This window comes from Kogia breviceps, chromosome X, assembly GCF_026419965.1.
Source record: "Kogia breviceps isolate mKogBre1 chromosome X, mKogBre1 haplotype 1, whole genome shotgun sequence".
Lineage (NCBI taxonomy): Eukaryota > Metazoa > Chordata > Mammalia > Artiodactyla > Physeteridae > Kogia > Kogia breviceps.
The window spans coordinates 102560540-102574251 of NC_081330.1; the positions used below are offsets into that span (position 1 = coordinate 102560540).

General features: G+C 41.3%; 1 protein-coding gene and 1 pseudogene across 1 annotated transcript in view; both read right to left on the reverse strand.

Annotated features, from left to right (window-relative positions):
• The window catches only part of PRRG1 (proline rich and Gla domain 1), a 131990-nt gene that overhangs the window by 24847 nt on the left and 93431 nt on the right, over positions 1-13712 (reverse strand). The window lies entirely within an intron of this gene.
• On the reverse strand, positions 1200-1853 carry LOC136793451 (ferritin heavy chain pseudogene; annotated as a pseudogene).

A 13712-nucleotide genomic window follows, 5' to 3' on the forward strand; every position in this document is an offset into this window, starting at 1 on the left:
TCCTTTTTCCTTTCAGTGGACTCTGTAGTAGGGATAAAGAGAAAAATGTCATTTACTACCCTAGGAGAGCTATTTACTGTAAATACAGTGGAGGCTGGTAAAAGTGTGTTGATAAAAAGACTAGTATATTAGCTTAGGTTCTCTTGGTAACAAATAACAAAAACGAAATCAAAGTTGGATATAAGAAACCCAAGGGCAGAAATACAGCCAGGCTCAGGAAAGGTCTAGGAAGCAGCTACATCATTTCCAGTAATGTGATCGCTGAACTGCCTTTCAACAAAGGGCGTCTTCCTAAGTAAACATTTAGAATCTAGTCTGGAGATTCAAAATGAACTCTGCTGCTGGTTGGAATTTAAAAATGTATATATATATATATATATACACACACACACACACGCACACATATATACATATGATACAAAGGAAAGAAAACATATACAAGTGGATGTTTTATTATTACAACATGCATGCCAGGCATTGGTGACCATGGGAAGTCACCCCCGTGTTTCTGAGCAAGACAGCCTAACACTCATTTTTCCATTATCACTGTTGCCCAGAGTGAACTTGTCAAAGAGATACTCCACTATTCAGACTTCCAAACCCCTCCACCCCCCATCTTGCTACTCATACTTAACCATTAGTATCTGCAAAATTAATGAACATAAACATTTCAGGTGAAACTGAAGACTCCCTTTATTTTAACCCCTGCACAATCCCATTCCCTTCACTTCTTCCCCAGAGGCAACTGCAATCATGAGTTTCAGGCTATGGTGCTATATTTTTACTATGCACATGCACGCACATTCAGGGACCCCTACCTCACCCCACCCCACCCCAGTCTACCCCCATATACCCACATTATTTATAAGGGGAAGATTGATTTTGTGTTTTCCAGGGCCCCGTGGAACACCTTCTCCTTCCCACTGTGGAGATCCTGAGCTGCATATGGTTGGGGTATGGCTGTGTTCAGAGACTCCTGGATACCTGTTTTAAAACTTAAAAAATGAGATTTGCCCACATTAATCAACCAGAGACCTTTTTTTCTTTAGGAACCAATGACTTTATTGGAAGAAATGGGAAAACTGGAAGAAAACAACCTAAGTGAACTTCTTCTGCAAGGGCACTATTGCCATCTGCATGGCAGGCACGGTGACCAGGGCTCTGGTCACCCCGTGGCTCTGGGGAAGTCCAGTCCAGGCTCAGTTCTTCTTGTCGCTGTCGTCCAGGGTGAGCTTGTCAACGAGGCGCCCTACCAGGTCGACGTCCGGGGCCCCCATCATGCTCAGGGTGGTGACGTGAGCCTCCAGCTCTCTGATGAACGCCACCTGCTGGCTGAGGTAGTGAGTTGCCAGGAAGTGATGCGGGTGGGGGTCGCTCTTGTCGGTGGCCAGCTGGTGCAGGTGGAACAGGCTCCGGTTCCCGCGCTTCTCCAGGAACAAGGCGCACTTCATGGCCTTGAGGCCGCTCTTCCACTCGTCGCTGACTGGCTTCCTGATGTTGATGGAAGTTGAGGCGGCCCCGCGCTGGTTCTGCAGGCGCATCAGGCCCTGGGCCCGCCCGCTGTGCTCGTGGGAGCGGCGCAGGCAGAAACCGGTGAAGTGCTTCAAGGCCACGTCGTGGCGGTGGAGGTAAAAGGCCGCGTCCAGGCACTTGAAGGAGGCGTGGAGCTCCAGGGTGAAATGGCTGCTGACGGCGGCCTCGCAGTTGGGGTGGTAGTTCTGGCGCACCTGCGAGGGCGGCGTGGGCAGCATGGCAGGCGGCGTGGGCAGCGCGGGCAGCATGGCGGGCGTGAAGGCCAAGGTGAAGGTGAAGCCACGGGGCCCGCGGTAGCTGCCTCGGAGCATTGTTCCCATGTGGTCAAAGAGGGCGGCCGCTCTGGGATGGACCGGAAGGCAGGTCCATTACCCGGGTTTGGAAAGCGGGAAAGGAGGTTCCGGTTCCGTTATGGGGGGATGGGAGGGTGGATGTGCACGGAGGGCGGGGCACGAACGCTGTGTCCCAGGTTCCATCCAGGCCTCGGTGGAGGCAGGCTGACTGCGTTGAGCACCTGGCATCTATTAATCTTTAAATTTTGCAATAATATTTCTATCTTCCAAGGACTTTCTCTTGTTCTCTAATTGCTCCTTCTTATAGCACCCTGTTCTCATTTTATAAACCCACTGTCTTCCTTAAAATTCTGAGAATATGAATTTGGATTTATTCTGCTTCCTGCATTACATTTGCTTTTTCTCCAGAAATAGTTGTGTTTGTTCATCATGATCTTCTCTTTTACTTTCCTCAACGTCTGGCAAGCCTTTCTGTTCATTTAAACTTAGGAAGAAAGGACTTATTTGATTAGCCTCGGTAATTAGCATGGATCAGCTCTAGAGTTGTGACATCCATTTCACTTATAGTCTCCTCCTTGGAATGGGAGGGCAGAGCGTGTCAATTATTCAGTGGCCTCCTTTGTGGGAACATGGCATGGAGCTCTCAGGTAGGCTGGAGACCCTCACTGTTGCCAAAAGAAAGATATAATTTCTCACATCAGAAGACAAATGTTTTTCCCTTCGAGGTAGCTGTGTCCTGATGTTTCCCTTCTGTGCAGGTCTACAGGTATCTTAAGCTCATTCACTGTCTTTGGAGTGCAGTTTTGGGAGATTAAAGATGGTCAAATGGCACAGGTGCTTATGCCCAATGGAAGCAGGGGTGGGGGAGGCTCAGGGCAGGATGAAACGTACTGTTCACAGATCAGCTCTTTCATCTCACTGCTGACCTAGGACTCTGTACAATGCTTCAGTTTTGGTGACTGTTCCTGAAGTATGTCTGAATGGCCTCAGTTTTCTACTGCAGATGTTTCAAATTCTCTGAATTAACTAATTTTGACTGCATCTGCCGTTTCCTATCTTCCAAGAATTCCTCATATTTCTGGTGTGCTAATGGTACCCTTTAGGGGGTGTGTGTGTGTGTGTGTGTGTGTGTGTAGATGTTTTTGGTGTGTTTAACCACTACCATGATTCAATTATCATGTTTTAAAAATTTCTAAAACTGTAAATAATTTTATGAATAGGTAGTATAGTCACATGGTTCAAAGTCACACTGGTCTCCTTTCTGCAGGCAACCAGTACGGTATTACTTCTTATAAATCAGGAGGAGAAAAGGCAAAGAGGAAGAAATAATACTCATGAAACAGAAGAGAAGAAACTTTTAAATATATTCTTTAGAAGCACATTCTTCTCAAGTACACATAGAATATTTACCAAGATAATTCATATTCTGGGCCATAACCAAGTCTCAATAAATTTCAAAGGATAAAAATCACACAAGATTAGAAAAGAAAAAACATGTAAAATCAAAAATCTAACCATCTCCCTTAAGGAACAAGAAAAAGATGAGCAATAAATACCCAAATCAAGCAGAAGTCAGGAACAATCAAGAAAGGAAAATTCAGTGAAATAGAAAATAAACCAAAAATAGAGAAAATAAATAAAACCAAACACAGACTCTTTAGGATTAAAAAACAGATAAATTTCTAGACTGATCAGGAAAAAAAGAGAGAAGGCAAATTACCAATATCAAGAATGAGTGAGAAGACATTACTACAGATTATGAAAAGGGAACAGTATTGCTGTGATTAGTCATGGAAATGACTAGACTAGAACAGAATCATGATTAGACTAATTATGATTCACCTCTAGCACCTGGGTATGTTATTACTCCCCCAAATTGGGGTTCTCTTAACAAGGAAGAAGGGGGTAAAATGGTTCTTAGATCAACTATCTGCCACACAGATTGCAACTTAGAATACATTAATTCAGGCAATTACTTTCTTTTCTCACCAAGAATGTTGGTGGTAGGACAATTCAGACCAAACTGCAATGAGCACAGGATTTCCAGTATAATGGAAATGAGTAATACAAGAGGTGGTAGAGTGGAGAAGGCAAACAGAATGGCATACACTAGAACAAAGTATCTCTTTATAGTAAGTTGAAGAGATACTACAATTCCTAGTAAATAATTATTTATCTCTGTTTCGTCTAAAGCTTACCCTGGGTTTTTTTTTTTTCTTTTTCTTTTTTTGAAGTATAGTTGATTTACAGTGTTGTGTTAGTTTCTGGCTTTTAATACTTTAAAATACAAAACAGCAAAATGGAACAGTTTTAATGAAAAACTAATATAAATTCTAGATTTGTGGGGAATTATTGTTCTTACTACTTTATCTCATTTTAGTTATTAGTATGTACCTGGATCTTTATAATGTAATCTGTCTTTCAAAGTAATAAAAATGAATCTCTATAGAATTGAAAAGTTTCACTAACTTTAAATAGAATTCTTTATCATCTCTTATTACCTCTTCAGACATTACTCTAGAATTATAATGAAACCTCATTAGTTTATTTAGCTTAAAGACAGCTCCCTTGAAAATGATCTCACCATTAAACCAAACAAGTTCAAAACTGTCTAAGACTTCAGGTTGCCACTCCTCAGTAACAGGAAATTTCAGCCAACCTCTATATTCTTTCCCACTGGCCCTATTATATTGCAAGTTCTATTAGGTTTTCTTTTTCTTTTCTTCCTGCCTTGTGCTCCAACTGTGTCAGCTACATGGTATGATGTTCAGAAGTACCTGATTAGGAATCAAAAGCCACGAGTTCCAACTCCAGTCAGAAATCTGGCGCATCATTGGTCTTTTTGGCACTCACAATATTTGTCTACAGATGCAAAGAATGTCACCCACTTTGCCTGTTCTAACGCATTTTAAAACAGTAAAAATAAAAATACAGCTAAGAGTATGAACCAGCCACCAGTTTCTCCATTGCAATCGTATCTGGGCTTGAATAAGCATTTTGTGATGTGCCTTTACTAATGGCGTAATAAGAACTGGCATAAGAAGCCTAGAGGTAAATTGTTCCACTGTGAAGCCCCAGCATAACCATCACCCATTAAATTAGGACGGAATTGTGTTCAACGCAGAGGGAGGGGAGGGCAGGGCAGGGAGACCTGGGTCCTACTTGGGGCTGCACCAATCAATATCTTGCTGTGGGGAAATGAGCAAACTGACAACTTCTCTGAGGCTGTTATTTCCTTCTTTGTGAAATGCAGAGCTTGACCTATTTGGTTTTCTTGGACCCTATCAGTTATAACAATGATTGGTGCCTAGTCCATGAGTCTTTCTTCAATGACAGAATGGAAAGAAAAATCAGGCTTTAGTGTATTCATGATGAGCAGTGATTGGTATCAAATATTAGCTTTGGGAATGGGGTAATATTTTAACATTCAAATAGTAATGGCTATGTTAAGTTATGGCATTAGTGCAACCCTCTGAAGCATACAATTCAAGAAAAGGCGGAGCCCTCTTTGCTCTGCAGGTGGCTGTGTGTGCACTAGGGGAAGAGATGCCCTGTTTCAGCTTGATGGTACTTAAGACATATGGCTGACAATATAGGGCTACTGCAAAGTTCTAATTTCCTTTGCCACTGATTTTATTGTACCTTGGAAGTGGCTAAACTGAATCTTCTTTTTTAATCAATAGTCACTTTATTTATTTATTACATCTTTATTGGAGTATAATTGCTTTACAATGGTGTGTTAGTTTCTGCTGTATAACAAAGTGAATCAGCTATACGTATACATATACCCCCCCATATCGTCTCCCTCTTGTGTCTCCCTCCCACTCTCCCTATCCCACTAAACTGAATCTTATTTCTACAGTTGCTGATATTCCAACCATGAGAACCATGGTCAGAAGTCTTGCCCTGGGGGAGCTGCACCCTAACACTAGAGAAACTGTGCCCTAACACTGGGGGAAAGGACCAGTTACCACCCTCAATATTAAATCCGCAGCCACCCACTGTAACAGAAATTGATTTACAGTAGTGGCCCCATCCAGATGGGAATCTCTGAGGAGTACACAGGGGTGGCGATTGGCTGCTGTATTTTATCAAATATAGCATGAATTGAAAAGCACACTTTTTTCTGTATTAAAAAAGAAAAAAACATGCTTTCAACCACGTCATTGTAAGCTGCACCTCAATTTCACAGAAGTTAAAATGTGAATAAATGATTAGAGAATTGATGAAATATGATAAAACATATTGGGTTTTGTCATCCACTTGCCTTAGTATATCTATCAAAGTAGCTACTTTTTTAAACTATTCATAATTGTTTAAACTTTTTGGTAATTTATTTGTGGCCCTAACGGTCCACAGTATTATGCATAAAGATAGAAAACATTAATTGAAAAGAACCTGGCATTTTCTGTTGGATATTGTATCATTTTACAACACTTCAGCCTCATCCTAGAATGGGTGGTTTCTGACTTTTTTCTTCTTTTACTTCTTTGGAGAGAGAGGTTTAATGTATTAGGCTAAGAAATATAATTCCTTGGGTAACAGGTAAACCCCTGTTCTCTGAATTCATAGCTAACCTCCTCCTAGCATGCCACGGGAGGCATGTGACACCATCTTTCAGATGAAATAATAGGTGCGTTAAACATTTACCAAGCAAAGTTGCTGATTTAGGGTTCTACTCAAATCCCAATTTGAATGTGAAAGTTTCATTCTCATCAATTCCACTGACTGAATGCCACTCACTATTGGATAACGTGAGCCGTTCCTAACAGTGACAGTACTGCCTAGCAAGCAATCAGGCACTCCAAAGCAGTGGCTGACGGGGCCACTAGGATCACCACGGCACATGCTAGGTTGGTTGGTCACACTTTCATAAATTCAAAGTTACTGTTTAGACCCTAAGACCCTGAACTACTAAGCCACACGTAGGGTACCTGCAAGAGGAGAACACTAACAACCATTCCCCAAGTGGACATCTGCTTAAGTGGTAGAATGGCCGATGTGCCCCACTCCTGCCCCCTGTGCCCACAGGAAGGGCAGGGTGGATATGAGGAAAAGCAAGGTGGGGAACAGGGTCAGCAATAGAGCAGACTCCTTCCAGGGATTAAAATGAAGGTGTAAGTACTTCCCATAAGTTAGGTGGATACTGTGCAAAATGTTAGCTATGTTGCTGCTACTCTGACCTAGAGGGCTGTTTGCCAGGCAGAGGGCCTCAACAACGAGGAAGTGAGGTGTGCATACCAGGATAGGAGCCAGCTGGGGAAGGGGGCAAAAGAGGCCAGTGCAGAGTCCTATTCTTGGAACTGTGTTGTGGGGAGGCTTCTTCTAGGAGCCTTTGAAGAACACTGTGCATCTCCCACCCAACTTATAATTAGGCCCACCAAAGAATTAGTGACAGCCAAGAGGGGGTGACAGCAATACCAGTTAAGTTAAAGACATCTTTCCCCTTTCCGCTTCATTCTCCCAGGTCCTCAAAATACCAGAGGAGAGAGAAATGGGAAGGGGCAAGGGTTAAAGAGCAGATCATGACCCTTTCCTTACTCCACGATCTTCAGGTCAAGGTCTAGGAGAAGTTGAAGGAGCAGAGGAGGAAAAGGTGAGCGCCTAAAGCGAATCCAACACTCACGTTTCAAGTGGAAGAGAATGGATAGGAATTTTTATGCCCCAAAGTGCCTAGAAAGGTATGACATTTGCCTGTCTTCAAGGAACAAGAGTCTAGACTGTCAAACTAGAGTGGTCATGCAAGGCAGGGTCTTTTCAGACACCTGATTCATCACTATGTGACCTTGAACTCTGGTGGGATATTCCCATGGAACCCTTGAATTTCCACCAGCTCTATTAGGAGAACTCCTTCTGGCAAACTAATTCTAATGAGTACTGATCAGTTCTGAAATTCCACATGTGTCTTGAGGGTAATCATGGGTAAATAGCAGCATATTTGGAGGTTAAACAGGGCATCACCAACTGGATATTGCTGCCTAAGATACAGAGTTATATTAAATCTATGGTGCAGATAATTCTACAAATGACCAAAAAAATGGACCCCTCAGACCCACCAGTACCCAGTCTCTGAGGGGAGGTCTGAAAAAAAGATTAATTGGCATTAAGACAGGAAACGTGCTGAGGTAACTTCAGGTCAAGGTTAACAGACTGCTGGCATGGGCAGGAGAGACCCACACTGGAGCAAGTCCACTGCTTTGTTAATATGCAGGCTGAAACCCTCCAAATTAAGTTACTACCATAACCTGAAAAGAATAACTGAAACTACATAGGATTTATAATCTACAAAATGGCCCAACTGCCAGAGAATAAAGTTCACCACAAATTTAAAATCAACACCGACAATATAATCAATAAAAACTTACCTTAAATGATCATATAATGGACAAGGTGCTGTCAGACCTTCCTGATCTTTCTGGTAGCTCAGAATACCAATTCCACAAAATAACAGACTTTGGTCCTGTTTAACTTACTCTCAAGAGATCCAAAAGAAACACTGACAAAGCGCATGGGAGCCCCAGGAAATACCCCTTGTGGCTGAAAGGGAACTTCATATTTGGCTCCTCTAAGAGGGTCTGGGATGAGTCCAGGGAAGGTGTGGAAAGATTTGGATGGAAATGCATAGAGTATGACTGGGAGACAGCCACACTGATGCCCCCTGTTTGCCCCCTATATGTCTATGCCCAGACTCGACTCCCTACCTTCCTAAATTCCCTCAGCTCTCAAAGGGCAAAGCTCTGAATCAGTGGCTCAAGTGCCATCAGTGGATCATGAGAAGCTAAGTGAAATAGGAGTTCCCCTAACAATGTCAAAGAATCCAAGTTTCTGCCTGCAGGTGTGACCAGTAATCTCCAGGGAACTAGTGACCAACTGTTAAATACCTCAGACACTGAGCACTTCTTGTTGATCACCGTCTTCACCCACAAGTGTCTACATGCTATGTACATCCTGCCGTGGGCACTGAATTCAGAGATCCCCTATGTAGCTTTTGTAGAATATCCTAGTATGAAGGGGCACTGCATATCTCTTCCTTTAATTTCTCTTTTAATAATTTCCACACAAGACAAATTTAAGGCAACACTTTGGAATGAGAGGTATTATCCAAAAAGGAATAGCTGGACTTAGACTAAAATCCTTGGACTCAGTTTCTAAATTGCAGACACAGCTTGGGGGAGGAGTGGAGCATGGAGTGCACAGAGCATGGGATAGCCCGGGACAGGACAATCATCCACACCCCCAGAAATACTACCCACTGCAAAGCTTTTTGAGTATTCCAACTAAGCAGTTTTAGTTAAACCATTTGCTTTACAATTTAACAAAATGTAATCTGCTGATCACCTACATTAGAATCCCCAGGACTGCTCATTAAAGCAGATTCCCTGGCCCTATGGAGACCTGTGGACCCTGGACTGTGCATTCTTAAAATAATTTTTTTTAAATTTTGGAGTAATTTTAGATCTACAGCAAAATCGCAAAGATAGTACAGAGCATCCCTCTGTACCCCTCACCCAGTATCCCCTCATGTTAGCATCTTACATTAGGATGGCACATATGTTATAATTAATTAACTAATATTGGTCCATTACTATTAACAATGGATTTGGATTTCACTGGTTTTCCCACTAATGACCTTTTTGTTCCAGAATCCAATCCACATTGCACTTAATCGTCATATATCTTTAGTCTCATCTGTTCTGTGACAGTTTCTCAGTCTTTTCTTCTTTTTCATGACCTTGACAGTTTTGAGGGGTCATGTATTTTGTAGAATATATCTCAACTTGGATGTCTTGGGTAATTTTCTCATAATTCCATCGGGGTTATTGGTTTGGGGGGAAAATATCACAGAGATGAAGTCCCTTCTCATAACATGCTATATATGACTTATCACTGATGATGCTAACTTTGATCATCCTGTCAAGGTAGTGGTTTGCCAGGTTTCTCCACTGGCAAAGTAAGTAGAGAAGTAAGGTATTTCCCCCCACTTTCCATATTATAATCTTTGGAAGCAGATCATTAAGACCAAGCAACCCTCAAGAGAGACAGAGAATTAAGCTCTGCCTCCTGGAGGGGGGAGTATTTACATACACAGTTCGGAATTCTTGTGTACTGTAGATTTGCCTCTTCTCACCTGTTTATTCATTTATTTGTATCATTATGGACTCAAGCATTTATTATATACTTTAGGTCATAATCCAATACTACATCGCTTATTTTGTTATTCAAATTGTTCTGGCTTTGGCCACTGAGAGCTCCTTCAGGTGGGCTCCTGTGCCTCTTGGACATGCTCTCATTTGCTCTTTGAGTACTTCCTTACTTTCTGTTACTACAGTACACTTCAGCTCATCTTGTATTCTCCCTGCTCCAGCCCTCGAATCAGCCATTTCCCCCAAAGAGTCCTGATTTCTCTTGCTGTGGTATAGTATGAGAGACCCAGATCTGGGCATTGAGGGGGACTGTGCAGTTTTGAGAAGCAACCAAGCCGATTCTTAATGCACTCTCAAGTTTGAGGACAGCCATTTTGGAAAGTCAAGCACAAATAAACTAGAAATAATTTGCCAAGAAAAGTTCTGAAATAGTTGTTTTAAAGAATTACTACTATTTTCTTCATGTTAGTTCAAGATTAAAACTTCCAAAATGCAAAGTACCCTGGGGGACCTGTCGAGAGGAAAAGAGAAAACAATGGTAGAGATCGAATAATGATTCTGAAATAAAGTGATTATAATTCAGCACCTAAAAACTAGAATAAAATATATTTATCAAAGGCTTTCTCTGTGCCAGGCACTAAGCTAAGTGCACAGCTCCAAACCTAATGCTGAGGGTGTAATTTCTCCTTTTTAAAAGGTACAGAAATTGAGAAATTGAAGCCTAGAAAGGTGAAATGTTTGCACAAAGCAATACAGTCAGTAGGTGGCAGAGCTGAGACACCAAATCAGGTCCATGTGATCTTCCAAGCAGAGGATTTGCGCACGGCATTCCGTTAACTACAGCTTATGTGAGTATGCAGGCTGTTTCTCCCAGATCTCAAATGCCAGGAGGGAGGGTCAGCTTATTCACTGTTGTATGTCCTGTCTCTGTTATACAGTAGGTACTCAGCAGATAACATCTGAATAAATCTGACCAAATTTCTACATTGGTGAAGAGGAGGACCATGAAGTATAACACATTTTCTTCTACTGTACCTTATAATTAGACTTATGATCCAAATTAGGTAAGAAATTACCAAAAAAAAATTTTTACTGAAAGCATACTTCTAACTTCACACACTTCACATTTGGGGATGATGAAAATTAAGTATGAGTAAAACTGTCCTGAGTGATAAATTTTAGTAAACAAAAAGATAGTATGTAGTCTAAGACTAGAAAGCAAATGCCAAAAGTCAATAATTTTCTTCACTGTCTGGATTAATCAAGTGAACTTCAAAGATGATACTATGTTATTCAAATGCTTCTTAACACAGAACAGATCCTTCTTAACATATAACAAACAATATTCTGAAATAGATGTTCTGAAAAAGATCAAGGATCAGAATACCATTTCTATTATACTTACTAGACCACAATCCCCGGATTACACCTTTTTGTAAATGGTATGGTTTCAACGGCATAAGCAAACTCAGATGACAGGCCTTAAACCATAAAGAAGGAAAGGAACCTAACACCAACATAATAAAAAATACATTTTAAATTAAGTCCACATCTATCAGCTAACTTGTGAACAAGTTTCAGATCACTACTTCCTATGAATTAAATGTACTTCATAATATGCCAATCCATTCGTTCATTCCTTCATCAAATATTTAATTCCCATTATGTGCCAGCACTGTCTCATATGCTAAAGTCCATAGCTATGAACAAAACAGAAGAGAAACACTGCTGTCATAGAGCTAACAGTTCTGGGGGGAGAGCAACAATAAACAAATACAACAAACAGATGTCAAATGGTGGTAAGTGCTGGGAAGAAAAGTAATTCCCAGAAGGGGCAAGAGGTTGCCATTTAAAGTAGGATACTTCCTCACAGAGAAAGTGAACTTGACGGGGAGTAATGAGGGAGCTCAGAAACATCCATGTGGAGGAGGAAAGAGCAAGTGCCAAAGCCCTGAGGCAGGACACGTGCTATGTGTGTGTAAGGAGCCACAAGGAATCCACAGAAAAGTGATTAAGGGGTGATGTGTCATAGGAGATGAGATAAAGAAGTACCTGCAGCCATAGTGGAGGTGTGGAGTGGAGAGGGATGAGGACTGATCGTTTAGTGCCTTGTAGGTGATTCTGAGCACTTGGATGTGTACTGAGGAAGACAGGAAGCCGTTACAGAGAAGACACTTTACAGGATCACTCTAGCCTGCTCTTTTGAGAATGACCTATGAGGAGGGGGCCAAGAAATCATACGAATGAGAGTGACGGTGACTTGGATGTAAAGTGGTAACAAGTAGAGAGGTTGAGAGGAGGCTCTATTCTGAATATACTTTCATGTTAGAACCAACACTGTTGGCAGATGGAGTAGGGATATGGAAAAGAAGAGTCAGGGATGGCAACAAGGTTTGGGGCTTAGCAAAGAGATGGATGGATGTGTTACTACCGCATACTGGGATCAGAAAGGCTGTGGCAGAAGTAGATTTGGAGGGAAGGGACACAAATTTGTCTACGTTTAGTTTGAGAAATGTATCCAATTCCAAGAGGAAATGTTGAGTAGGCAGTTAGTCACCCAGGTCTGCAGTTCAAGGTAACACTCCAGGATATATATTTGGAAGTTATTAGCATTTCAAGCCACAAACTAGGAAAGCTCACCAGGGGAGTGAGTACAGACAGAGCAGAGTTTCAAGAAATGAGGTGATTGCTGAAGGGAGATATAGGGTGAGGAGAGTTTTTTTCCCCTAAGAGGTGTGTAGGCTAATGAGAATGATTCTATAGAGAGGAGAGGTGATGCTGGAAAGTGCAGAGAATTGCTTGAGCAATTGCTGAAAGAGTTTCTTCTTCTATCTGCTTCAAAGATTGCTGAAATGCAGCATCCTGTCTCTGAGGGCATGAAAGGATACAGAGAAGCACTGACACGCATAAGGGCCAGAGAGTGAAGCAATAAAAACATCATTCACCTTGAAAGCAATAAAAGAGGTTGGTAAGGTAGTAAGGTATACAGTTAACACATAAAAATCAGTAGCCTACAAAACACATATCTGACAACGGATTTGTATCTAGAATATACAGAAAACTCTCAAAACTCAAAAATACAAGAAAACAAACAATCCAATTAGAAAATAACCAAAAGACAGGAAAGGAGATTTCACAGAAGAGAATATATAAATGGAAAATAAGCATATGAAAAGATGTTCAACATTACTGGCCATTAAGGAAATGGAAATTAAAACCACAATGTGATATCACTACACATCTATGAGAATGACTAAAAAAGGAAACACAGTAACAGCACCAAGTGCTGGCAAGTATGAAGAGAAACTGGATCACTCCAACACTGCTGGTGGGAATTTAAAACGGTAATTTATGCAATGATAACTTAGTCTGTCAGTATCCTAAAGAACTATACATATACTTAGCATACAGCAATTATACCCCAGAGAAATAAAAACTTATGTTCACACAAAAACCTGTACACAAATATTCACAGCAGCTTTATTTAAAATAGCCCCAAACTGGAAACAACCCAGATGTCCCTCAATGAGCAAATGGTTCAACAAACTGTGATATATCCATACCATGGAATACTACTCAGCAATAAAAAAGAATGAACTATTGATATACACACAACTCGGATGAACTCAAGAGCATTATGTTTAGTGTAAACAGGCAATATTAAAAGGTTCCATATATATGATTCCATTTATATAACATTCTTGCAATGACAGAATTACAGAGGTGGGGAACAGATTAGTGA